Consider the following 27430-nt stretch of genomic DNA (forward strand, 5'->3'; position numbering starts at 1 on the left):
CACAAACATTTCAAAATCTGCACACATTATTCTGTAAAACTGAGATAATTTTTCTCTGCTTCATTCATCTGTTGATGACTCAAGCTCATTTATTGGCAAACATTATTTGAATGAGTTTCCTATTAGTCTCTCTTAAAGAGTATTAACAATAATGATATGCAAAAGTCAATATTCTTTATTACTCAAACAAACTGAATTTCTCAACCCACTTGACAGTTTAAAATTGCCATTAGGAAGAATTTGACTTTCAAGGAGAATTAAATGGCGTTTATTGTGGTGACTGATTATCAGCATAAGAACCATGCATTTTTCTGCTACAGTAGAGGAAATAATTAGTCTGTTATTGTAAATGTTCTGATTTTAATACATTAACTTGTGGCCTAAGGCTGATAGAAAAGAAATTAACACTGACTCTTTTTGACTGTGGAATGAATTGGACTTTCCAAGGCAAGAAAATTAATTATAAATGCTCTCTATTTAAGATTGCCAGATTTTGTATGATAAATGATGTAATTATGAGATGTCAAGTATACAAATAGTCATGCATCGACATTTCAGCTTATTAATTCTAACACTCACCATTGCGTGTGACATATTCATCACATTTAATTGCTCAGTAGAGGGGAGGCAAAATCATTGTTCTCATTTTCCTTGTGATTTTCAGGCAGTACATTTCAGAAGACGTTGAATGCTAATGCATTAAATTTCTGATGACAGCCTCCTGTTGCATTTTGAGCTAAGACCAAAATAAATAAAATTCAGGGTAAAGTAGGATATGGCAACAGAAGGAGGAACAAACCTTTACAAAATGCCAAGTTGGGTGAATTTTGTCTTCAGCTCTCTCTCATCTCTCTATTTCCCTTCCTCTCTTCTATTCATTTTGGTATGTGTCGATGAGTCCTCAGTGCCTTGATGGTGAATTCTGGGGTCTCAGGAGCTTCCAGCTTTCCTGAAATGCTCTCCTTCTCTCATTGATCAGTGTCCCTGTTCATTCTGTTATAGCACAAATACAACTGAATAGCATTGGAAGAATTCAGGGCCACTCCTCTGTGGCCACAGTTATAAGAGTCACGGCTGATAAAGTACAAAATCTTTTTAAAATCCTATAATACCTTTAAATAAGTTTGTATTTTGTTGTTCCCATCTGTGATGGTCAGTTTTACAAGTCAGTGCAGTTAGGCTACAGTTTCCAGTTATCCAATCAAGCACCAATTTAGGTGTTGCTATTTTGGTATTTCGGTATAACAAAAGATATTTTGTAGTTTTGATTAAAGTCTGTAATCAGCTGACTGTGATTAAGTAAGGGAGGTGATCCTGGACTATTTGCTAGGACCAGTATAATCACAGGGGTCCTCATCAGAGGGAGGCAAGTGGGTAAGACTCAGAAAGAGAAGATATAATGATGGAAGTGGAGGTTGAAGTGATGCCCTTTGTGAAAATAAATTCATCAAATTGAAGCTGTTGGAATGTTAAATTATTTTGAGGCTTGAAGGAATGTGATTGTGAGATCTGAGTCATGCAGCCAGCAGCTGTAACCTTTGCTTCACCGACGTTAAATTAACCCTCTTCCTAACTTTTTCTTGTTTTGTAAAATGTTGTGAAAGAGTAAATGGCACCAGAGAGAAAACCCATTCACTCTTAATTATTGACCTTTTATTATAGATTAACTGCCTTCTTTCTTTTCTGGCACCCAACTCAGACCAGACGGTGCAAAAGAGCCAATGGCTATCAAGTTGCTTAAGATAAAAATTTTTTTAATTAAAAAAATTATTTTTTTTAGAGACAGGGTCTCACTCTGTAGTGCAGGGCTGTGATCATAGCCACTGCAACCTTGAACTCCCCGGCTCAAGTAATCCTACTTCAGCCTCTCGAGTAGCTGGGACTACAGGCACATGCCATCATGCCTGGTTTAATATGGACTGTTAAATATACCTTTCCTTAAAAGGAATAAGCTGCAACAAATCAAAGTTACTGCAGCTAATAACCCAGTCTTATGTGAAAGTGTTGTAATCACGGTAAAAGTCTTTCTATTTGCCTAAATAAGTATGAAACCCTGAACTCTCCACCTCCTAGCACTGACCCCATTCCTTTGGAGTTTGTATTTCCAAAGAGGGCAAATTGAAATTTTGCTCTTGAATAAACTCATTAAAATTGGATTCTGATCCCTTTGATTATTTCAGGTTAACACCTTTGATGGTGGAGGCAGGAGCCACCACCAGGCAAGGAACACAGGTAGTCCCTAGAGGCTGGAAAGGCATGGAAAAGCAGATTCTCACCTGGAGACTCCAGGAAGAACCAGCCCTGCCAACAGTTAGATTTCAGTGCATTGAGACCTATTTCAGACTTCTTATTCCCAGAATTGTACAGTAATAAATTTGTGTTGTTTTGAGCCACTAAGTGTGTGGTAATTTGTTACTGCAGCAATAGAAAGCTCATATGCCATAGCATACCTGTGAAAATTATGCAGGTATGTAAAATCTACTATTTATTCAATCTACAAACACTGCTTTAATGCCTATATGCATGGAAATCCTTCTTGCGATAACTCTGCTACATCTTTAGAGCCATAGTCCATAGGTTGACACCACTGATCAACAGACAAGTGTGGGCCGGGTAACACCTCCCATCAGTCCCTGCTTCACTTTCCCTTCTAGACCTTGGTATAGTCTCATGATTCTTCTCCAGGCAGCCATGTTTGGGCTTGCAAGATGAAACCTATCAGTTTTCCCCATCAGACCTGTATCTTTTTTCCCCTGTTTTTGTTACCCAAGGCAGGCAGAATTCTAAGATGCACCCTAAGATTCCAAGCCCCTGGTATATATACCCTATGTAATCCCCTCCCATTGAGGATAGGCAGAACCAGTAAATATGATGGATGCCACTTGAGTGATTCCATCCCCAACCAGCTTGAACTCAGTTAATCAAAAGGAATATCATCTGGTGGGACTTATCAAGCTGAGCATTTAAAAGTCACAAGAAGTAGCAGCAGAAGCTGTTCTACTTAACAAAGAAAGCAAACAGCTGTGTTGTAAACTGCCTATGGGACCACCTGGCAAGAACCTTCAGGCAGCTACTAGCCAAACAAGGCCTTGGGAGATGACCAGCAGGGAAGCAGAAACCTCAAAAACATAGCTAGAGGGAAATGCATTCTGCCAACAACCTTGTGAGCTGAGAATGAAACTGTGAGCATGATTATGAGAAAGGGACACAGCCCAGCTGACACCTTAGTTTCAACCTGGTGAAAAGTGAGCAGAGAGCCCAGATAACCCATTCTCAGATGCCTCATTCATGGAAATGGTGAGACAGCAATTGGTGTTGCTATAAGCCACTAACTTGGTAGTCATTTGTCATGCAGCAATAGCAAATAATACACCATCTAGCAAAAAGCATATACTTCAGTTTGCAATCACCAAATGAACAAAATTAATGTAAGCTATGTTATTAATGGTTTATAACCATATATGTGCTACAGAATAAGAAAAATCCTTTTCTAAAATGAAAAGTTGTAGTCTGAGCAGAATTTGTGGTTGGAAGAGATACTTCCCTTCAAAGTAACCTTCCCTTCCAATCTCCTCCCATAATTCTCACTTGCCCACTTGGAATGCTATATCAGCTCAGGTAGCAAGGAGATATGCCAGGCTTTCTAGATTACTGCTGTTCATGTTGGCTCCCAAATTTTGTCATTTCCATGTCCTTGGGGGTCTTTCTCATTGACTGGACCTTGTACACAATGATGGCAAATGGAACGTTTGCCTTATTCTCCTGAATCATAATCCTATTGCACATTTCCACAATGTTTTTTTTTTTTTTTCTCCTCACTCCAAAGAGTATACCAGATGGTAAATCCCAGGAAACATTTAGCAAGTTTTGCAAAAATTCTATGAGCAAAACCATTTTGAAAGCTATATTTGAAGCAGAAAAAGTGGAGCAAAGAGATAGAGATAGATTCAGCGCTTGGGGCTGACTAAATAGTGTTAAATGAAGGACAAAGAAAGCTTTACAGTTCTCTATTATTATGTCTTGAATGTGTAGGTGAATAATCCCCAGAGTGGATATGGAGGAAAACATGAGTCAGAGGAAACTAAAGTCCACTAGGAGTGAGCGTAAAGAAGTATTAGATTGCTTCAAAGAAATTACACCTATGCTCAGACCGAGTCTATTGCAGCGTATCAGGAAGATTTGAAGACAACGTCAGCACAGACACACCCTCAGGAAACCAGAGGGAGGCTGGGTATTGTGGCTCACACTTGTAATCCCAACACTTTGAGAGGATGAGACCAGAGGATTGCTTGAGCCCAAGAGTTCAATACCAGCCTGGACAACATGGCAAGACTCCATCACTACAGAAAATACAAAAGAAAAAAAAAAAAAGAAAGAAAACCTGAGAGAGATAGGAAGGGGTGAAACTGTAGACTCAGGCAAACACACCAGTTTTCCAAAAGGAGATGAAGAAGGTTGTCAAGAAACTACCTACTTTTTTACATCACGCTAATTCCTGGTTACATTTTAAATAAATAATGGAAATGTACCATAATGTCCTTAATTACTATGCTACCAGAAAGAAAGATCCTAGTAGAACCATCCACGTAGCCAAATCTGCATCCATTCATTCAGAAATTACTTTATAGAGTGTAAGTATTATAAATACTAATATAGCAATTATTACCAAAGGCAGGGACTATGATAGGCACCTATTAGATGATGGTAAATAAAAGGGGGTGCTTTGACATTTATCTCTCTCACAGAGCCTTCTAGTTAGAATATGTGTGCAAAAGTTGTGGTCATTACTGTTACAGAAAAGCAAGCAGGGTAATTAGAAGATTCCAGATCGGAGATAAATTGCCTTGTCTGAGAACACTGTAGAAGGCTTCCTCAAGTATTAGGAAGTCTTTCTTCTCTTTAGGATTACTTAAAAGAACTGATTTCCAAATGAGAATTTAAAAATATATTTTTTCTTAGTAGCCAAGCCAGTGCTTAATAATCTCTAGAATTCATGCTTCTCTGGCGAAAGCTAAATTGGAGACATGGCCTAGGATGGTTGCCCAAGTGTGGCTCCCCAGCCCTCTCTCCTGAGATGAATATAAGTTGGACCATCGGCTACCACTAACCTGCAGAGCCCAACCAAGCAGGCTGGAGACGCTGGAAGAAGGAGCTCTGGGGCTGACGGGGATGCTCCTCCAAGCCCAGCTCTGGGCACTTCTCTAGGAGGCCCTTCTGCTCCTCTTTCTGGGAACAAGCAATAGAGGAGAACCTGGCCCTTATACAGAACCGTGAAGAAAGAAAAAGGGAATGTGAAGAAAAGATAAAAAGAGCAAGCCTGCCCTTGGCACATGTGGTCCCATGCTGCAGAAGGGCTCCCCTCCTCTCCCTTGCCCCTCCCCTCCCTTGTCCCATCTGTTGCACACTGCTCTATGTCTACATTCACTGAAGACTGCAGCTTTGGGAAGGCAATGAATGGGGCAGGGAGAATCCTGACAGATCATGCACATCTAGTATGGACCTGCATCTGGTGTGGGCCTCATTGATGGAACTATGGAGAGGGGTGTCAGAGACAAAAACAGGCCCTTTGCAGTGCAGGCTGGGGCCACGTTATTTCACTATTTCATCAATATATGTATAAAAGTTATCCAATAAAACAGAACCAATAATAGATAGGTAGGTAGGTAGATAGCTAGGTAGACAGGTGATAGGTAGATAGATAGATAATAGGATAGATGGATAGATAAATGATAGATAGATAGATGATAGATACATAGATGATAGATATAGATACACTGAGTTTTCGAAATTGGCTCATCCAGTTTGAGGGGAGGATAAGTTAGAAATCTTCAGGGCAAGTTGACAATCTGGAGATTGAGCTAAGATTGGATGTTGCAGTCATGAGTTTAAACGTTAGAAACACAGCAGAATTTCCATGTTGCAGCAGGATTTTTTCTTCTTTGGGAGACCTCAGTCTTTGCTCTTAAGGCCTTCAACCAAATGAATAAGGTCTACCTACATAATGAAGGATGATTTGATTCACTTAAAGTTGAATGCTTTAAATGTAATCATGCCTAAAAAACACCTTCACAGCAACATCTAGAGTAGTATTTGGCCAAACAGCTGGTCAAGCCCAGTTGACACATTAAACTAGTCACTGCAGTACAACTGAAGTCAGTCACAGAGGGTAGAACAGACCCTACCCTGAGAGATTTCAGCAGATCCACACAAGATGATGGAGGAAATAGGGCTAGGGAAGTACACATTCTATTTTCCGGCTACTTATCATAACATAATAGTTCAGCTGCTCAATCAGTATTTACTGAGGTCTAAGATGAGCCAGGCACTGTCCTGGGTGCTTCAGACACAGAAGTGAACGAAACAGAAAAGATCCTTGCCTTCAGGGAGTTGACAGTCAAGACCAGAGATAAGTGAACTATAACTAGGAGCAGGTCTGGCCTGCTGCTTGGTTTTACAAATAAAATTTTATCTGGATAGAGCCATGCCCACTTGTTTACATGTTGTGGTTGCTTTTACGCTATATCAGCAGAGTTGAATAATCACAACAGCAAAGCCTAAAATATTTCCTCTCTGGCCCTTTACAGATAAAGTTTGCCAATCCCTGGTGCAGGCCTTTGCATAGCAAGTCAGTGAAGCCTAAGGGACTCTCTCCTTTCATTCTGTTGACAAATACCAAAGGTGGATTAATTGCTTCTTCAGAAATAAAAAAAGAGAAAATGAACATAGAGCTTTCAAAATCTCAAGAAAGGACCTCTAGTAGCAAAAGCATTTACTATAGAAACTAGAACAAAAAGTTTAAAAATTGCATCTCCTACTAGAATCAAGAAGGGAGGTTCCTGGGACAAAAAGGCAGAGAACAAGTAAATATGGAAAACATAACAGAATGAGATACAAATACCAGCTGAGATGAAAACATAAACTTAGAGATACAGCCCATATCGTTTTCAAGTAAACAAAAATTACAAAAGCAGAATTAAAATCTGAACTGGATACCAAAAGATCCAAAGTGGCATATAGAAAAAGCTAAATCAATGAAATAGATAACGAGATGCTCTAAGGATTCTGAGTAAAAGAACAAAGTACATGAGAACTACAGGAGAGGAACAGAGATTGGATGTAAAGAAATTGATTTTCTCTAGAAGCTACCAGAATAATTGAAAAAGAAGCAATTACAGCTTTTATTATGTAACTATTATGCCCTAGGTATTACAGTAAGCACTTTATATTCATTATCACTTTTCTTCATTACAACAATCCTTTGAGACACAAACTAATTTATCCATTTTTTTAAGGAAAAAATGTAAGGAGTATGGGAAGCCTGTAAATTACCCATAGTTAGCTACTCAACAGATAAACCAGAAATCAAATCCTGGGCTGACTAAACTTAACACCTGATATTCCATACACCTAATGAAAGAAACAAACAATTAAAATTTTACTGAAGGCAAAAAAATGACCCAACTTTGTAGATGAGTATGATTGATGCTCATCGTGTACCAAGCAAAGTAATGATGAGTGATTCAAGTGCACAAACATGTCACTTTTTTTGGCAAAACAAGGAAAGGTCCTCTACATTTAGGGATAATTAGAGACATCTTAGAAGACAATAACATGGTGAACAAAACCCACAAATGCATTTTCAGGCTACACTAACAGGAATGAATTGTTTGGTTGAAAGAAAGGCAATGGTATTCTACACCGGTCAAGCCACATCTAGAATAAGGTCTGGTCTAGGAGCCATTTTTAAGGACTTTCATAATATGAGTCTTCAAACTTAGAAGGCAACCAGTTGGACACATCTTTGGAAGTGTTCAAGGAAAGTGTGCAGGCAGATGCTGATTACAGCTCGAGAGAAGAAAACCACCCAGGCAATGGTGAGGGATAAGTGAGCAGGTGAGGGCTCAGGTGCTTTCAATTGAAGACATTTCAGGAACTGACTGCTCTAACTGATGTTTGACTTGGGCTATACATGCGCAAAGCAGGATTCAATCATCTTTTATTGTTGCATAAACAAGGTTCAAATGACTTCTTGGGCAATGAAAGCAAGCTCGTGCTTGACGTATTGGAGAAAGTACTATTTCATTGTTTTTGTTTCATCACAGTTCTGTGGCTTATAGAATAGCTAGGTTATTGCAATCATTGTTGTCATTTGGGTATTATTATTTTACAAATTCAGCAGAAAAAAATGATCATAGTCTAAAGATAGCTGTCTAAAGCCACTCTGAATTTCCCCTTAAATGGTTTTTTAGATGCTTATGACAGCTGAATAAAAGCTTAGCCCGAATAAAAATGAGCTCTTGCCGGGCGCAGTGGCTCACACCTGTAATTCCGGCACTTTGGGAGGCTGAGGCAGGTGGATCATGAGGTCAGGAGTTCGAGACCAGCCTGACCAACATGGTGAAACCCCGTCTCAACTAAAAATATAAAAATTAGCTGGGCGTGGTGGTGACACCTTTAATCTTAGCTACTCAGGAGGCTGAGGCAGGAGAATCACTTGAACCCAGGTGGCAGAGGTTGCAGTGAGTCGAGATTGCACCACTGCACTCCAGCCTAGGTGACAGAGCAAGACTTCGTCTCAAAATAACAACAACAACAACAACAAAAATGAGCTCTTAAGAGGACAAATGTAGCCAAAAGAAACAAATAAATATGCAGGACACAGTTTCATAATTTGTGCTGCTCTTGAATTAGTAATACAGAATAATCAAATGGAATACATTATAATTTTTATTCAGAACATGCTAAAATAATAACTATTTTATGAGTACCCATTAATGTCAATTATTATTCATTATTAATACTTCACCACCAAATTAAAGATGTGTCTGTGCTGCATTCTCCTATACTTGTTTCTTTCTCGGGTATTATGATAAGACTCAATTGCTTCATAACTAATTAATGATCTAATGCAACTTGGAAATAAAAATTGAAATCTAAATACCAGATATTAAAGTTGATATGAGATGACATTCTCTTATGTTCTCAGATTGTTTATCAAATTTTGATTAGTGGTAAATATTTGATACTCTTCTCAGGATCTTCTTTCAAGTTCCAAGTAATTTTTTTTCTTTGTGGGGGGAACGCAGGGGGGAAATCACTTATTTGTCTTTATTAAAGAAACTTAGAAAAAGACCAGACCTGGCAACCAAGGGGTGAGATACTGTCCAGGAAGATGGAGTGGGCTCAGGCCCTGGGAATTTCAAGTGCAGATTGATGGCCTGAGAGAGTCCAAGGAGACCAGATCCGGACAGCAGCTGAGGAGGTGCCCAAGGGCACATTCAGGCACTGGGGCCATCAGCTTGTTCTGTGGGCAGGGGTTGGAGGTTCGGATGCAGGGTAGGTTGGGCTGGCCTGGAATCTCCCTGAGGCCAGCCTGCCTTGTCTACCTAGATCATCCACTAGTCCTGATCCTTTTCGTTGCCTTCCATGTCCACCTCATTGACCTCTCCATCATCAGGTGACTCATTGTAGTCATTCATCTCGTCTATGTCCTGCATATCCTCATCACCCTCTAAGTCCTCTTCACTATCCTTATCGTCTTCATCATCCTTCTCTTCCTTGTCGTCATACCATCCAGAGGCTGGCTTGCCAATAGGAACCAGGTTGTTATCTTTCTCTGCGATGCTTTGGAGCCAGGCCCGATGCTGCTGTTCCTGCTGCTGCAGCTCTGTCTCTTCCACACAAGGTCGATCCAGATTAAACCAAGTGTCAGTACTGCAAAGGAAGAGTGAGGTAAACAAAGTGGACATGGCTCCTAGACTGGGATTGAGTCCTGGCTCCACCACTTACTAGCTGTTTGACCTTGGCTGTGTCACCTAACCTTTCTTGGCCTCAGTGTCCTCATTGCACTGTGGGGGAGGGGGCTGCAGCCAGTGGCGATCTAGAAGGGCTTCACCCAGACTTAGTAGAAGAACCCACCAGAATCCGGAACTCACCTCCAGGTGGTTTTATGGGATCATCTAATCCTGTTATCCTAATTTTGAAAAAGAGAGACAACTCAGCAGAGCCATTAATATCAAAGCTTTTGCTTATATCAATATATTAATCTAATGGGAAACGCTCTAGAATTTTGTAGATATTCATGTCCCTCAAACAATTGTATCACATTTAAGATCTTTCTCAGAAGAACATGAATTTATTCTAAAGTATTTCCTCTTGAAACCCAGAGGGTAAAAATTCTACATATTTGGATACATCATTTTTAAAAAGTATTGGTATTCTCCCTTAAACCTCACAAAAGTCTTACAGAGTAGCTACCCTTAATTCCCTTATTAGAGATAAGAAAATTGAGACTTGAATATTTAGCAAGTTTTCCAGAGGCTAACAGTTTTCAAATTCCAGATCCAGGCCCAGAAACATTGGCAAGATTCACTTCACTCCACCCTACTGAAGTTGTTACCCAAGAGAAGGATTTGAAGATCTGACCCCACCCAAATGATTTCTTAGCTTCCTTCTCAGAGGTAAGCATGGAGAGTAACACTCAAGTTGATTAGGAAATTTAAGATGCGTTTTATGTGATTTTCATCTGGAAGGCTAACTTTTCCAGCCTCACAAACATGAGAAGATTATTTGATATGTTATGCTGGGTGAATATTGAACTTATGTCTGAAATGGCTTTGTTCCTTTCTCAGAAGGTAACATAGTGCATTGCATGAAATAGGCATTTGTTAATGTAGGATATATGGACTAATTTTTGTAGTTGAACCTCTATTTGCAGGATGTATTGACGATTGTTGAGTGTCCTCCTATGGACGCTTAGCTGTACAATGCTAACAAATAAAATTTGTACATCTAATCCATTTAGTTTAGCAAGTGATCAATTGAATGAAAAAAGTCAAACTGATTGTCTATTTTTACTAAGTAACCAAACTAACTTCTCTTTTCAGTTCAGCAACTTGTCAGTTCACTCTAACCCTTTGGCTCCTAAGTGATGCAGACATGAGTCTCTGTTCTACAGACAAGAACTTAGCCTAACAGCCCACTCCACTGTAGGGACCAGGCTTGCAATGGAAAAACAGCAATTTGCCCTCCTTTGGACATTTTGATAAATGATAAACATATTCATTTCCAAACCTCAAAATTATCGCTGGATTTTTTTTAAGCTAGCAACACAAAATTTGAGTCCTATATTCACCAAATTCAAGGAACAGAATCTCATAGAATTATGAAGTCCACCCAATCAATGGAATTCAGCCACTACATGGCATGATTGCTGTAATTAGTCGAATGGTATAATTATAGTAAACACATGATAAGTTGCCACTGAAGCACATAATTGCACAGTATAATGGTATTATTATGATTCCTGATGATATGATTTGGAAGTATAACAAATGCCCATAACAATATTAAAACATTTTTCATCTGTGCATTTTCTTAGTACCTGATTTGGACTTTTTACATTTTGGGGGTTTAAGTCAAAGACAGGAAATCAGAGCATGTTTTCAATGAAAGAAAAAGAAGTTATTATTCAACATAATACCTTGTTGAGAATGTGGGTAGAAAGAGATAAAGGACTTATGAATTCAGTCATTAGGATAACCCTAAACAGGTATTATAGTTAATGGTTACAATGCAAGAAAACACCTGTACAAACAGGGATGTTATTTCATGTCTATTCCATGTCTCAGGAATTTATCATTTTACTTTGATTTTACCATGAAAATAAGCTTTCCCAGTACACAGCACTGTCCACACTATCTTTCTATCTTTTTATTTATTTATTTATTTATTTATTTATTTATTTGAGACAGAGTTTCACTTTTGTTGCCCAGGCTGGAGTGCAATGGCGTGATCTCGGCTCACTGCAACCACTACCTCCCAGGTTCAAGCGATTCTCCTGACTCATCCTCCTGAGTAGCTGGGATTACAGGTGCTCGCCACTATGCCCAGCTAATTTTTTGTATTTTTAGTAGAGACAGGGTTTCACCATGTTGACCAGGCTGGTCTTGAACTCCTGATCTCAGGTGATCTGCCCGCCTCAGCCTCCCAAAGTGTTGGCATTACAGGCGTGAGCCACTGTGCGCAGCCTATCTTTGGTTTTAATGTCCCTAGGAGAAGACAGTGTTTTCAAGGCATGTGCACATTGGTTATATATGTGTTGTCCTGAATTCTTTTTAGATATAGATTTTGTATGCTCAGAAACATTTTTATTTCATATAGTTTGGGAATTGAAAGAAATCTTAGAGTGAGAGTTGAGACGCATAGTTCAGGAATTCATGGACTCATTTTATTGAAGTTGCTGGGCGTATAAGTGGAAGTACATTCTTCTTGGAAAGGGATTTTTATCATGGTCATTAGTGGAGTTGTGAAGCCAGAAAGGTCTACCTGAGAGATTCTACCATCCATCTCTATTGGGGCTGAAATCTTCTGCACAAATGCCTATCAGATCTTTATTCCACTTCAGCTTCAACCTTCGTAATAAGGAGGCTCTAACTAATCTGTAAAGTAGAAACCATGAGTTCTCTGCCTGCCAACCTGCTAATGCAGCTTAACTTTCTTTTTTAAACAATGAAGTATAATGTTCCTTTCTATTAAGAACGCAGTTCACAAAACCTCCTAGCCACACATCGTCTAACAGAACTTCCTATGATAGCGGAAAATCCTCTACCTGCACTGTTCAGTAGAGTAGCCACTAGCCACATGTGGCTGTGGAGCACTTGAAACGTGAATGATACATCTTAGGGACTGAATTTTTTATTTAACCTAATGGCAATTAATTTATATTTAAATTTAAATAACCATAAGAGTGGTTATCATATTAAGTAGCCATAAGAGTGGCTACAGCACAGCCCTTCACATTGTTTATCTACGCAGGCTCCTCTTCAACACGATTTTACTCACTTATGGCACTGTACATTATGTTTTGTTAATTTACACATGCAGTACTGTATTATCACCTAAGCAAATGTACAGCTGTAAGCATTATAAAAGGTCAATAAATATTGCTAGTAATCAAGGAATGACATCATTACAGATAATGAAATAGCATGACAAAATATAAGAGGTAGTTAGAATCAGTCTTGCTTTTACTGACGAAGATTGTCCATGGAACTGGGAGCCATGATCACATCATGGTGTAGGTTTTCAGGATTTCAAATTATTTTGATGAGTTTCACACTCTTGATATTTATCTAAAGTTAATTCAAGATTTTTCTATTTGACGTTTCCCTGCCATGAATGGGGATGGGTTTTACTGTAGTGTGAATTTCCAAGTGTCTTTCTTTTCTCGTACCCTGAAGATTCAGATTTTATGATGCATTGTTTATTGCTTAATTTAATTGCACCTCTAGAGAAAGGAGGAGAGATCGTTTCATCCTAAAGCTTACTGTGAAAAAGATAAAGACACAGAATACAGAACCACAAAAGAATTAAGAATCCCATCTTGCTAGAAAGTAAAGTCTATGAACTGGGAACCCAATTGTCATTTTGAATAATAATTTAAAACATGGATGAGAAATGCATATTTTGAATGCATTTTTATTGCATTCATTCTCTTACTTTTTTTCAACAAAAAGTGCTCTTGACTTAGAGATACAAGAATGAACTAAAACACAGATCCTGCCCTTCATCTCGCACAGATAACAGACATTAATCCAGGAACCTCAAAAATAATGATCAGTTATGTTCCAGAAAATTCCACAGCACTCTGAGGGCATTTAACTAAGCAATCTGTTGTCACCCCAGGAAGAAGTGACATTTGGGGTGGTATCTGAAGAAGGAACACAGAGTCTCCCAGGCAGAATAGTAGCAAATCCATGTTAACATGAGGCCATCTGTTCCCTGGAAGGGGAAGAGGAGAGTCACATAAGGCCAGGCAGGAGAGGTACTCAGAGCTGGAGCTTAGAGTTAATGCCAGGGAGCTGGTCTCTATCTCAAGAGCAATAGGAACCAACAGTAAGAATATCAAGGACAGAGTGGGAAAGTAGAGGTAGAACATGACTCAGCAGGCATGTTGAAAATGATCTTTCTAGCTGTATGGGGACAGGGGCTGGAAGGCCAAACATTTTCACACTTTCTGCCCATTGTCCAGGCAGGAAGAACTGCATGTTGCCCTGGAGAGATTAGAATGCAGATGAAAAGCGTGAGTGTACTTGAGGAATATTCAGAAGGTAAAGTTGGCAGGGCTTGGAGAAGGAATGTGAGTAAAGAGGAATATGCTCACCATGGATGTCACCAGGTTTCTGATGCGAACTGTGCTGTGGAGCTACCACTCGCTGTGAGACGAGCCGTTGGCATTCTCAAGAGGGCAGAGATGAGTGCTCAAGGGAGCTGGCAGTGGCAGAATCAAGCGCTGGAGAACCAAGTGTTCATTCTTGTGGAGCAAAGCAATCTTTCCAGAATCACAAAGGTGTCAAAAATACAGGAAGAGCTTCATTTAGTTTTGGGGTGTGTGTGTGTGTGTGTGTGTGTGTTAAACACAAAATACACAACTCATCATAATCATTCATTTTCTGCTTTTTGGTAGTCTATTCAGTTTGCTGATGGCACTTAGCCTGTGCCTCTCTCTGAGAAACGACTCTGCCCTTGGTTCACACAATGATCAAGTTCAAGATAGAGGCTGCCTGGCAGACATGCTTCCAACTGTGTCCCATGGCACATAGCCAGTGCTTCACAAATGCTCCCGGCTGAACATAAGCAATGCCCCGACAGACTCTACAATCTCTGTTGCCTTGTAATGAAAACAGTGCACAACTGCATTCCCTGGATTCCAACTGTTTTACTTTTTCATAGAGGATGTCCTCAATACCTCACCGTGAGCCAAGTCAATGTGACTTGACCATGTGGATAAGCTTCCTAGGGCTGCCATAACAAAGGCCCACAAATTGGGCGGCTTCAAACAACAGAAATGTATTGTCTTGCAGTTCTGGAGGCTAGGGGTCCAAAATTAAGGTGTTGGTGGGACCATGTTGCCTCTGAAGGCTCCACAGGAAGACTCTTGCCTTGCCTCTTTCAGCTCCTGGAAGTTACCATCAATCTTTAGCATCTTTTGGCTTGAAACTGCTTTGATTCACACTCTACCTCCACTGTCCCATGGCATTCTCCCATTGTGTCTCTGTGGCTAAATGTCCCTCATCAATTACATACACCAGTCGTTGGATTACAGCCCATTTTAATTACCTAATCTTAGCATAATTGTGTCTGTAAAGACATTTTTTCTAAATAAGATCACATGTACCAGGGATTAGGAGCTGAACATTGCTTTTTGGGAGACACAATTCCACACTATGCTTTACAATTTTCTAACTGGAGTATTCGTGGATATTTCCTTTCTACTGTCTTCCCCATAAGTCTTGGTATGAAAGAGAAAAATAGGGAGACACATTAAACCTAATTCTGTCCACCTGTAGTGCTTTGTCCATGATTTTATCAACATTTATCTGATTATAACAATTATTTGATTATGTGTCTACCCTCACCCCTGACTTGGAAATGAGATCTTTTAGGATCTGGGTCAATAAATAAGACCTCTGTGTCATTTATTAAATAAGACATGTAAGACATAGGTCTTATTCTAACTTAGTGCCTAATACCTGTCACACTGAGAGACCTCAGTAAACACTTGTTAAATGAGAGAAGGAGAAAGAAGAGGACAGAAGAAGAGAAGGGAACTTGAATGATTTTCTGGTTTCCTGTCGAGTCTTCAGCCTTAACCAGATTAAATCACCTTCCCCGTCAGTCCCTTCTAATTGCCTCCATTAATTTCCCTCACTAGCGTTGCAAAGATTTAAACTCATTATCAGACATTACTGAGAAGCCATGAAGGGACTGATAAAGAGTAATGGTTTAGATATTAATCTGGCTCAAATCTACAGCTAAGACAGGTTAACTCTGAGGGACTCTTTCAAGACCCAAGATGCTGTGAACTGCTAATAGAGATCTCTGTGGTGGGAGTTTCTGTGCTGTTGCCATGGTCAAGAGCTTTACTTTATGTAGAACTTCCAGTGTTAGGTGTCACCCCAAAGTAATGTAATTCAGTTTCAATTACCCAAACACTGTATCCCAAAAATGTCCTCGCTTACAGTAAAGGATTCTGTTCGAACACTCTCCATAACCCATTCACTTCCTATATTAATTATCTACATACCATAAATTTAGCACCTTAAAACAACACACATTACCTCACAGTTTCTCTGGTCATAAGTCTGGGCACAGTTAGCTGGGTCCTCTTTTCAGAATTTCTAAGGAGGCTGCAATTAAAGAGTCAGTCAGAGCTAGGGTCTCAACTAATGTTCAACTGGGGAAGGATCTGCTTCCAAGCTCACATGGTGGTTGGCAGAATTCAGTTCCTTGTGAGTATAGTACTAAGGGCTTCCTTTTCTTGTCAGCTCTTGGCCAGAAACCACCCTCAACTTGTATGGTCTGCTCGTAGTTCCTTGCCACCCAAGCCCCTCAACATGATTACTCAGTTTATCAAAGCCAGCAGGTGGGAGCATCTCTTCCCAAGGTGGAGGTCAGAGTCCAATGTAATACAACCATGACAGTGGCAACCACCAACCTTACCATATTCTATTGGTCAGACACAAGTCACAGGTTCCACCCACACTCCTGGGGAGGGTATTCCACAGGGTGTGAGCACCAGGAGCAGAGATCACTAGGGCCAGCCTAAGAGTCTCCACTATACCTACTGACCCAGGCAAGGCTTATTCATTAAAACTGGACTCAGGAAGGCTTTTATGGATATCATGTTGCCTGGATGTATACACGGCTAATGTCATGTAACTATCCAGACATCATTATTGGTTGTTACAGACTGAATATCTGTGTCCCCCTTGTTCTGCAGTGAGCAGAACATGAAAACATACCCACTACTCTGAGGGAGCTGAGAGGCAGAAGAAAGAGGCTGACATATCCATTTTCTCTGAAAGAAACATTTAACAGGGACTTATAAACAGAAGCCATGCCTCAGGAGGCCACAAGAGGAGATGGTGGATCCTAGGCCATTACCTCTGAGACCCAGGGCTTCTATACCATAGGGAAGGAATGTGTAGGACAATTGGAGTTAACTTCTCTGAGAAAGGCAAGAAGGCTATGTGAGTCTGCCTATCAGCCTGTCATTCCAGCCTCGGTGATAGAGTGAGACCCTGTCTCAAAAGAAAAAAAAAAAAGACATTTTCAATTGTCAAATAAAGAAAGCAAATTTATATAACTTAAACCAAAACAAGGAACTTCCATTTCCAGAGAGCACTTTTGGTAAAAATCATCTACGTATTCTGGATACATGTATCTTTAAATAGCCTTAGAATAAATGCTGCACTGAGAATAGAGTAAGTAGGACCGCTGGAGGCCAGGAACAACAAGAGAACATCACCAAGGAGACGTAAGGCAGGCTGGAGCAGAGTCACTGAGAACCGCTGCTGCGTCCTGCTGGCCTTAAGCCAGTGTTCTCAGCACCCAGAACATGATGGCAAAGCTGTGACCAAGGTGGGAGGAAAATCAGCTTTGAGACTTCTGCATAAAACCTGAGCCTCTAAGGACAGGAACCTCAGGAGGAAAACATTCAGAGGAGGGTGATAAATGGATTGTCTGACCTGGCTTTAGTTGAATGAGGGAAAGCAGGAAATAGTCTCTCAAAATTCATAAACCTTAAATTCTCATTTGTATATTTTCAGATTTGAAGATGCATTATTGGTGAAGCTTAAAAATCCTTAACCCAATATTTAAATTAATAGTTTCCTGTGTTTTCAATTATTTACTTGCTTTACGAAAGTATGTGTGGGAAATTCTTGCATATCATTTTTTGATAATTATTATGTGCTATGTGTATGTGGTTAAATAACCTCTACTGATGATGCATAGAAATGGAATTTCTACATATTGTTCTTCTTTTTTGACAGTCTGCTCAAGTGTCTTATTCATTTTAATATTTTATTAGATTCTCTAGTTTTTCCTGTATAGACAATTTATCATTTGCAAATACAGTCATGCACCGCATAATGACATTTCAGTCAACAATGGTGGTTCCATAAGATTTAAAAATTGTGTATTTACCATACCTCTCTATGTTTTGGACATATTTAGATACACAATACTTACTATTGTGTTACAATTGCCAACAGTATTCAATATAGTCACATGCTGTCCAGGTTTGGAGCCTAGGAGCAATAGGCTGTACTATCCAGCATAGGTGGATAATAGGTTATGCTGTCTAGGTTTGTGTAAGTCACTCTGTGATGTTCCCACAACGATGAAATCATTACCTAGCAATGCATTTCTTAGAACATATCCCTGTCATTATGTGACAATTATTTCTTTCTTTCCATCTTTTAGATTTTATTTTTTCTCTGTTTTTCTGCTGACTATGACAGATACTACCGTGTGGCAGACATGGCAGTAGGGTTATTTTTTCCCCTCATGATTTGAAAGGAAGATTCTTTGAGTATGACTTTTGCTACAACCCTTTTAAAGCTATTTATCAACTTAAGGATAGTCTATTATTCCTAGTTTTTTTCAGAGGATGTTTTTAAGATCATAGATTAACATTAATTTTTTCTGCATTTATTGATAGATGTATATAGGGTTTCCTCCATAAGTCTATTCATGAAGCCAATTAAATGGATAAATATTCTTATCTTGCCTATAAGAATTATCCCATAACCATTAATGGTTAAGAATCTTCCCACAAAGAAACAGTAGTCATAACAATTATATAGATGACTCTCTATTCAAAGAAGAAATATTTCAATCTTACAAAATACCTTTTAGCAAAAAGTAAGAACAATACACTAACAAATTATATAACACGAATATAATCCTGGTACCTAAAGCAAACAAAAATATTGAAATTTTTCAAAAAAATTGGCATCTATGAGTCCATTTATATGAAATATCAAAAACAGATAAATCCACAGAGATAGCAAAATAGTGGTTGCCAGGCTTTGAGAAGACAGCAACTGCTAGTTGGTATAAGGTTTCTTTTGTGGGTGATGAAAATGCTCTAAAATTGATTCGAGTAAGGCTTGAGTAACTGTGAATACACCAACAACTATTGCACTGTACACTTTATTTTTACAAGTTATAATTATTTATTATTATTACTTTTTAGGGACAGATCTCGCTCTGTCCACCAGGTTGGAGTGTGGTGGTGGGATCATAGCATACTGTAACTTTGAACTCCTGGCCTTAAGCAAACCTCCTGCCATGGCCTCCCAAAACACTAGGATTACAGATGCAACCCACTGTGCCTGGCCATCTTGTACACTTTAAATGGACAACTAATGTTGTATATGGGTAATATCTCAATAAAACTGCTTTAAAAGTGTTATCCAAAATTGTTCATGAATATAGATGCAAAAATCTTAAACACAATATTTTAAAAACTTATCAGTAATATATAATGAAAGGTAACACATTAATATCAAGGGTGCTTCAAAGTTAGAATGTCAGTTAATCTACTCCACTAACAGATTTATGGAGGAAACCCTATATATTCTTTATGTAGAAAATTACAGACAGATAGTGAAAAACACTGAAGAACAAAATTTAGGGACAAAACATGTTCTTCACAAGAAAACATAATATCATATATCTGTCAATTCTCACCAAATTGGTCTGCAGATTCAATGTAATTCCAATAAAATTTTTGACAAATTTTATGAGTCATGTATGACATACTTATAAAAAACTCATATGGATGTTTTCTTTTCTTCTTATTTTTCCTTTCCTTTTTCTTCTTTCCTCACAGGGGTAGCATGGACAGGGCCCAAAGTGTGATGAGGACAATAAATACAAATAAATATTTGCATATACACATGGGGATCAATTAACAAATCCTAATTGTGGAAAAAGTGACAAGGTAGTTCACAAAATAGAAAGCACAAATGGCCAACAAACCAAAGAAAAAGTGCCAAGTTTCATTAGTAAACAGAAAAACAAAATGCAAAATACCATTTAAATTTACAATGAGCCATCGTTTTATACCCAATAGAGTACGAAAAGTTAAGAAGTCTATCAACGTCATCTATAAGTGAGGATGTGAAGCCATAGAATCTCCCATACCCTGTTGGTAGGGGTAAAAGTGACTTGGAAAGTGATTTGATATTACCCAGCAAATTGAGTTTGTGCATACTCTACAATGTAGCCATTCCAGCTGTTCCACTTTACCTCCTGCCCTCCATGAGGTATCATACCCCAGAGAAGGAACTTTGGTATTTCTGTACCTAGACACTAATTACAAATGTCTCTGAGAGTAAAATTGTTGATAGCAATGTTCTTAAGATTCTTAGAAATTTTTTTGTCTAGCTGAAAGAATCTATTTATTCTGCAGCACATTAAATCTTTCAGTGATTTTAACAAAGTTTCAGAGAAACACAGTCTTAATTTTATTTCTATTGCTAGGCTACTTTTTTATTTTTTAAATCTGTTACGAGTTGAAGAAGCTGGATGTCTTCATTTGTTTTGTATTGCTATAAAAGAATACCTGAAGCTGGATAATTTATAAAGAAAAGTGGTTTACTTGGCTTGCGATTCTGCTGGCTGAATCATTGGGCATCTGGTGAGACTTTGGGATACTTCTACTCATGTACAGAAATCACAAAGCAAGAGAGAGAGGAGAGAAGTGCCAGGCTCTTTTTAACAATCAGCTCTCATGGGAACTAATAGAATGAGAAGTCATCCACCCCCAAACACCTGAGGGCACTAATCTATTCATGAGGAATCTACCCCATGACCCAAACAACTCCCAATAGGCTTCAACAACATTGAGATCAAATCTCAACATGAGGTTTGGGGGACAAACATTTAAACTATAGCACTGGACATGAAAAACAGATTTATTTTCCAACTGAAGCCTGGCCCCTATATTTTGTTTTAAAATTCTGCTTAGAAAGTATCTAGTTCCTTCTCTACCTTGACTCTTTTATCATACTCAGTTAAAATGAACCAACAGACACATTCAATAATCTTTTTGCTTTACAGGAAAGGGGGTATTTCAATGAGTTGGGGTTATCACATCATTAGTATTTTTAGTGAGCAGACATATAAGTAGAGTATCAGACATATAAGTAGTGTATTTCAGTGAAGTGTTAAAAAATAAACAATGCATGCTCCTGTGAAGGGGATGGCTACTGTACCTACAGTGCTGATCACACAGGCTTTTCTTAACCATAGTCTGAACAAAGACCAGAATGGTGACTTGAGTGCAGGCACTGCTGTCCTGAGCAGCAGAATAAGGGCTAGCGGGTCAGAGTGCAGAGGTCAGACAGGAGAGCTGTAAAAAAAATGGACTATTGCACATTAACTTTGTAAACTCTGGAAAACAGGATATTAGGTTGCATTTGTAAGGCTGCATGTAAGTTAGGTACTTCTTAAATGGTTTTGGTGTATTATGCTCACGAAAATAATACTACCACTGGGGATGACTCATATTAAACAAGGCTGAGTGTTGCTGACCCTAGATCAAAATTATGAGGTGAGCAAAGTTTGTGTTGGCAACACCTCTCCTGAACTTTCTGCTCTCCACTTTGTGCGCCACGCCTTGCAAGATACTCCTCCACTTCCTGCTGTGCTTCTCACATCCACCAGCCCTACAAAGACAGTGGCATCCCCCAAAGATTAATCTACTCCTATCCAACACACTCAGCTGTGAATCACTACTGTCTGTGGTGATCAGAAACACCATAGATGTGTGCGTTCATAAAACATTCTTCCCTCTCTGTTCTCCATCAGACATTTGTTCTTTGAAAGAGAACTCCAAGATGGAAAATGCCTCAGCTATATGATAGATTTAGATTTTATAGCATCAATGCAGATTACACCCCCGCTCCTACTGCCCACCTCCAACCCCTGCTATGACGACATATCCTAACTGAGCATATATCCATGAAGTTGTTCATTAGTGCTAATTAAGGAAAGGAAGAGAATGGCTATTCAGCAAAAGGAGAGTTGTTTCTCAGTAGTATGCATTACGTTCTTTTGGAAATTGCATGAGATGGTGACTAATCTATGTGTTTTCTCTGTAATTTTTCTCTGCTTCCTACACTAGATGTCACTGTGCAGCTCATTATTAATATAAGTAGCCTAAGGAAACTGTTCATAGAGAAATGGAAACTTTTTTTTTTTAATCACAAAGGATCCCTAACACTGCAGCACCTGAAATGCATGCAAGCGTTCTGCTCAGCTGGCTGCCATTCAGCATAGAGACAGCTTATTTCCTATACATGACTTACCATTAGTCTACCCCAGTGTAACGCTAAGAAGACTTATCAACAACTTGAAATATGTTTTTCTGTCTTTTTCCCATTTGCATATCTGTCAAACTGATACAAAGTGAGAATTTGGGAAATGCAAATAGTCTACTCATGAAATTTAATGATGTGCACACACGTTCTATTTTGCTACGTTGCAAAAATACACTATTCCCTTGATGCTGAAAAAATTATGTCCTCCCCTGAAGATAATGAAGCTTGGAATAGAGTAAGGACCCCCGCCTCACCTACTTTGCCTTTTCTTGCCTCCTGTTTTAGTTGCATCATAAACCTTGAAGTCAGAAATGTGTTTAGTGTGTTTTTAATAGATAGGATGGCCAATGACTCCAGTTTGCACCAGACTGAGAAAGTTTTAAAACAAGCAGGTGTTAGTCAACCTGCTAACTATGGACACCATAAATATGGGCTTGCTTGTATTATTACAACCCATTACCCCTACTTGAGAACACCTCTGTGCACACAGTCTGAACCCTGAGTTCTTATGCTTAAGAATCAAGCACAAGACAAGGAGTGTTACTCAGCCTGTACGGGTTTTTAAATTCTACCAGAACTACAGGTTTGAGTCACTAGCAGCCACCCAGAAGAAAAAATATTTTCCAGGATGCTCTCCAGAAGTAGAACAATTTGGCTATGTCCAAAGTTTTAACCAAAGTGACTACAAAAATGGAATGACTTGAATAGGTTCTAAAGGGTATATTGCAAAAACTTTTCAGAGACTCTGCTAAGATAAATATGGTGTCATCCTGGCAAAGTAGATGTTCCTGTATTAGATAAGAGGGTTAACTTTTCTGGAAAAAGCAATTACACTGATTCCAAAGGTATTGCTCTGCTGTGGATCTAAAATAAGATTCAAAATAAGTTTATATTATCTGTTTCTAATGAAGAGCAAATCAACAAACTGTTTTATTAGAATATTAGGAGAGGAGGAAGAGGAGAAGGAAAAGGAGAATAAGAAGGAGGAGAAGGAGAAGAGGAAGAAGAAGAGGTGGAGGAAGATGCGGAGGAGTAGGAGGAGAGGACGAGAGAAGAGCGGAAGAGGAAGAAAAATGATGACATCTCTAATCTTCTTTAATCTTCACAGCTGCCCTATGAGGAATGATTTTTTGTCTCCAATTTATGGATAATTTTGTTCTTATATTGCTCAACTTTGCACAGGCAAGGAAGTCAGAAAAGTTTTGAAAGCAGCTTTCTCTGCCACAGGAAATGGGACATTTTACCCCCACTGCTTATTGTATCTAGGGTAGCAGTCAGGCAGTTCTTACTCAGGAATTAGGTCCTGCTCCAGGACGGTTATCCTTGGGATTCATTTACCTGCCTACTGACTAGGAGTACCTGTAAGATCACCCTGCTTCAGCAACACAGCTGTCATCTTTCATCTGAAGACTGTTTAAAAAAAAATAGTAAGTTGAAAAGAATAGAGTTCACACTTTAGTTTCTACAGATTTTATAAAGCAGATAAGAGAAGAAAATAAAATGATGTAGAAAAATCCCATGAGAAGAAAAACAATGCCAAGGAGAGTCTAATGCACGGGCTATATGCAAAGATGCTGGAGAGGGATGATGAAGTTCCCTGGGGCTACGACCTCTGGTAAACAACAACAAAAAAAAGTTCCTACCTCCAGAGGTGAAGTGGCTGTGGATAGAAGTGGTTACCAGATCCATGCAGCACCTGTGTCCCAAACGCAGTCTCCTGCCTAGTGCCAATCTCCTCCTAAAAGCCAACAGGAAGTCAGCTAGCCAAGGCCCACAGGCGCAATCCACTGGAGACATTTTCTGAGGGTACAGAGAGGATGGAGAAGGGTGGAGTCATATCTGGCAGGCTATGGAAATACAACCATGACCAACTTGGCCTAACCTCCTGTACTGATTCTGTTGTGTTCTCTGATTTGCTTGTATTCCATCTGGCTCTCAAGGGCTTTTGTCACAGGGGCGGCTATGCTCCTTGAAAGACCTAGATGCTCATTGTGCTTACAGATTCTCATAGTTCTACTTCAGATACACAAGTTTCATCAACACAACACCAAACACCTCCATACTAATTACAGCAGATTCAGGAACTGAAGAAAGTCTGAAAATTCTGAAAAACATATTTTAAAATATTCTGCTTTGGCCTGTGAACTCAGCTACATAATCACTTCTGAAAATGCTTTGTTGGCACCGTAATGGAAGGGTGTTTATATAATCCGATGGCTCTAGGCTGGAAAAGATATCTTTGAGGTTAGCATTTTCTGAAAGACGCTCCCAAGATACTCAGAAGCAATTTCCTCTAGAGCTATTCCCAGTCTCCCACTTTTCAATGTTCACACGGTTAGAGGAGATGAGTTAAAAGTCATCTGCCCACCACTCTGCAGCACCAAAATTTAACTCTTCCATTCCCATGCACTAGTGGGAGATTCAAGAGTTGCAGAGTGGGCTGAGATGTCTAATGGCGTCAGACAGGTGCATTTGGAATGAGACTCCTTACCAAGAATCACACCTCTATAACAAAAGGCAACTTAGCAGTCTGGTCTTCCCTGTCACTTAGAAAAAAATTTGTTTTTTCAATAGCTGGTGCTTTGATTAAGAAACATTGGTGAAGAACTAACGTGGATTAATGATGGCTGCATAGTTTTGTATTATCATTACAGTTTTGAGTGACACTGTGCTCTAGGTGTGATTTCTTCACAAACAGAAAAATTAAGAAGCAATTTAAAGGACTGCATTACAAACACGCAGAGACTGTTATACTATAGCCATGCTATGCATAATGAAGCAGAAAACTATCAGATAGGCATAGTCCTTTGTCTCGAAAATCAGCAGCATATCTGAGGACACGCTGCTACTCTAACTCAAGGATTACATATGACCGAGGGTCCCAGCCACTTAGTGCTCTAAAATCACATCTACACCAGACCTCTTGCAGCTAAGTGCAGCAGGGATGCTAGGATAAGCTGAATAATGGCCCCCTGCCAAGATATCCATATCCTAATCCCTAAAACCTAAGACTATGTTACCTTACACAGCAAAGGGACTTTGCAGATGTGATTAATGGGAAGATGATTCTGGGTTGTCTGGGTGAGCCCAATGTCATCACAGGGGTCCTTGTGAAGAGAGACAGAAGGGTGAGAATGAGAGATGGAGATGTTAGGATGAAATCAGAGGCCAGAGCGAAACAGAGAAATGGGAAGATGCCATGCTTATAGCTGAGGTCAACACTTTGAAAACTTGAGTTCAGCATCAGAATCACAGGGAGAGCTTGTTAAATGCATAGATTATCAGGCCCCACTCCCAGAGTTTGCGATTCAGTAGGTGATATGGCTTGGCTGTGTCCCCACCCAAATCTAATCTTGAATTGTAGCTCTCATAATTCTCACATGTTGTGAGAGGGACCTGGTGGGAGACAATTAAATCATGGGGCTGGTTTCTGCCACACTGTTCTCGTCTTAGTAAGTCTCATGAGATCTGATGGTTTTATAAGGGGAAACCCCTTTTGCTTGGTTCTCATTCTATCTGCCGCCATGTAAGACATGCCTTTCACCTTCTGCCATGATTGTGAGAACTCCCCAGCCACGTGGAGCTGTGAGTCCATTAAACCTCTTTTTCTTTATAAATTACCCAGTCTTAGGTATGTCTTTATCAGCAGTGTGAAAATGGACGAATACAGTAGGTCTAGGGTGAGGCTAAGAATCTGCATTTCCAATATGCTCCCTGGAGATATTGGTGCTGTCTAGTGGGAGAGGCAAAATGCAAGCCCAACGATCAAAAACACAATATAATGCCTGGAAGCTCTATCAAAGAGGTACAAGCAAGAAGTTCCAGGCAGAGAGAACAGGGAGAATCCCTCATGGCTGGAGACTATTAGACAGAGAAGGTGAGACAAGACATTGTGGCATCATAACTTTGCAGACGACCCTTAAGAGATTCTGAGAAAGGACAATTCCAGCAAAGCAGAGGAAGGCTGTGTGCAGAATCTAGGTGGGAAACAGCTCACAGACATGTCAGCTGGCCACAGGGTGTGTGAATGAGGTTCCTAACCTGGGAACCCTGGGGAGTTGGGGGTTAATTCACTTGAGCTCCAGTTATGTGTAATTTCGTCCAGCAATCCCTTATAACAGGCTGTGTGCTAGATGCTAAGATGACTGGGAGCAAGATCTGGTCCTATGAGAGTCTGGAATCTGCTTGTGTAGAAGAGAAATGGATTGGAAGATTTTATTCAGGAAACGATAGGATGGCGATGTTGCTTTTGGCAGCAGTCAGAATTGGGGCCAGGGCCCAAGCTGAGGTTACACACACAGGGATGAGAGACTGGCACAGAGCAGCGGCAAGAAAAGATATGAAAAGTTTGATGACAGGTGATTCAGCCCAGATCAGAAAGAGGGTGAGTAGGTGAAAGGGCTGGGAGGGCCAGGGTTGAGGATGGGCCCCTTGTCCAGCCATCGACTCCACGGATGTATGCTGAGGGAACTGTGGGTAGGGCTGTAGCAGGTGCTTTGTCTTTTCCAATCTATCCTGGCTCCATTATTTCATTTTTTTTTTTAAGAGTGACAGGGTCTTGTTCTGTTGCTGGAGTGCAGTGGTGTGATCCTACCTCACTGCAGCCTTGGACTCCTGGGCTCAACCAATCCTCCGGCATCAGTCTCCTAAAGTGCTGCAAATGTAGGCACACATTTATAAGCGTAAATGAGTGCCCTTATAAAAGGGACTCTAGAGAGCTCCCTCGCCCCTTCCATCATGTGAGTACATAGGGAGAATATGCAGTCTATGAACTGGTAAGTGGAGCCTCACCAGACATCCCTAGCTAATTTTTGTAGAGACGAGGGTTTCACCACATTGCCCAGGTTGGTCTCGAACTCCTGATCTCAAGAGATCCACCCACTCTGGCCTCCCAAAGTGCTATGATTATGGGCATGAGCCACTGCACCCAGCCCATGATTCCATTTCTGAAAGCCCTGCCTGACTGCATCCAGGATGCATTCCGAGAGTGCATTTAAATTAGACAACACTTTGATGACATATTTTACTAGGAGCAATGGAAAATATTATATATTTCTTTCTAAGGCCAGACCTCAATATTCCTGGAAGCTCGATTATTAGAAGTAGATAAACAGCTGTTGGCATTTTTCTTTATTCTATCAGGAGAGGCAAACCTCATTTTTGGAGAAGGATAGAGTTTCCATATCAGGGAACAAAATATCTGAATGGGCCATTTGGATATGTAAAGGGAAAGCCTAAATGCTATTCTCAAA

General features: G+C 39.8%; 1 pseudogene; it reads right to left on the reverse strand.

Moving 5' to 3' along the window:
• Positions 1–9185: 9185 nt before the first annotated feature.
• LOC116556628 lies at positions 9186–9894 on the reverse strand (annotated as a pseudogene).
• Between the last annotated feature and the right edge of the window lie 17536 nt (positions 9895–27430).

This window comes from Sapajus apella, unplaced genomic scaffold (assembly GCF_009761245.1).
Source record: "Sapajus apella isolate SASKATOON/1434 unplaced genomic scaffold, GSC_monkey_1.0 scaffold17, whole genome shotgun sequence".
Taxonomy (NCBI): Eukaryota; Metazoa; Chordata; class Mammalia; order Primates; family Cebidae; genus Sapajus; species Sapajus apella.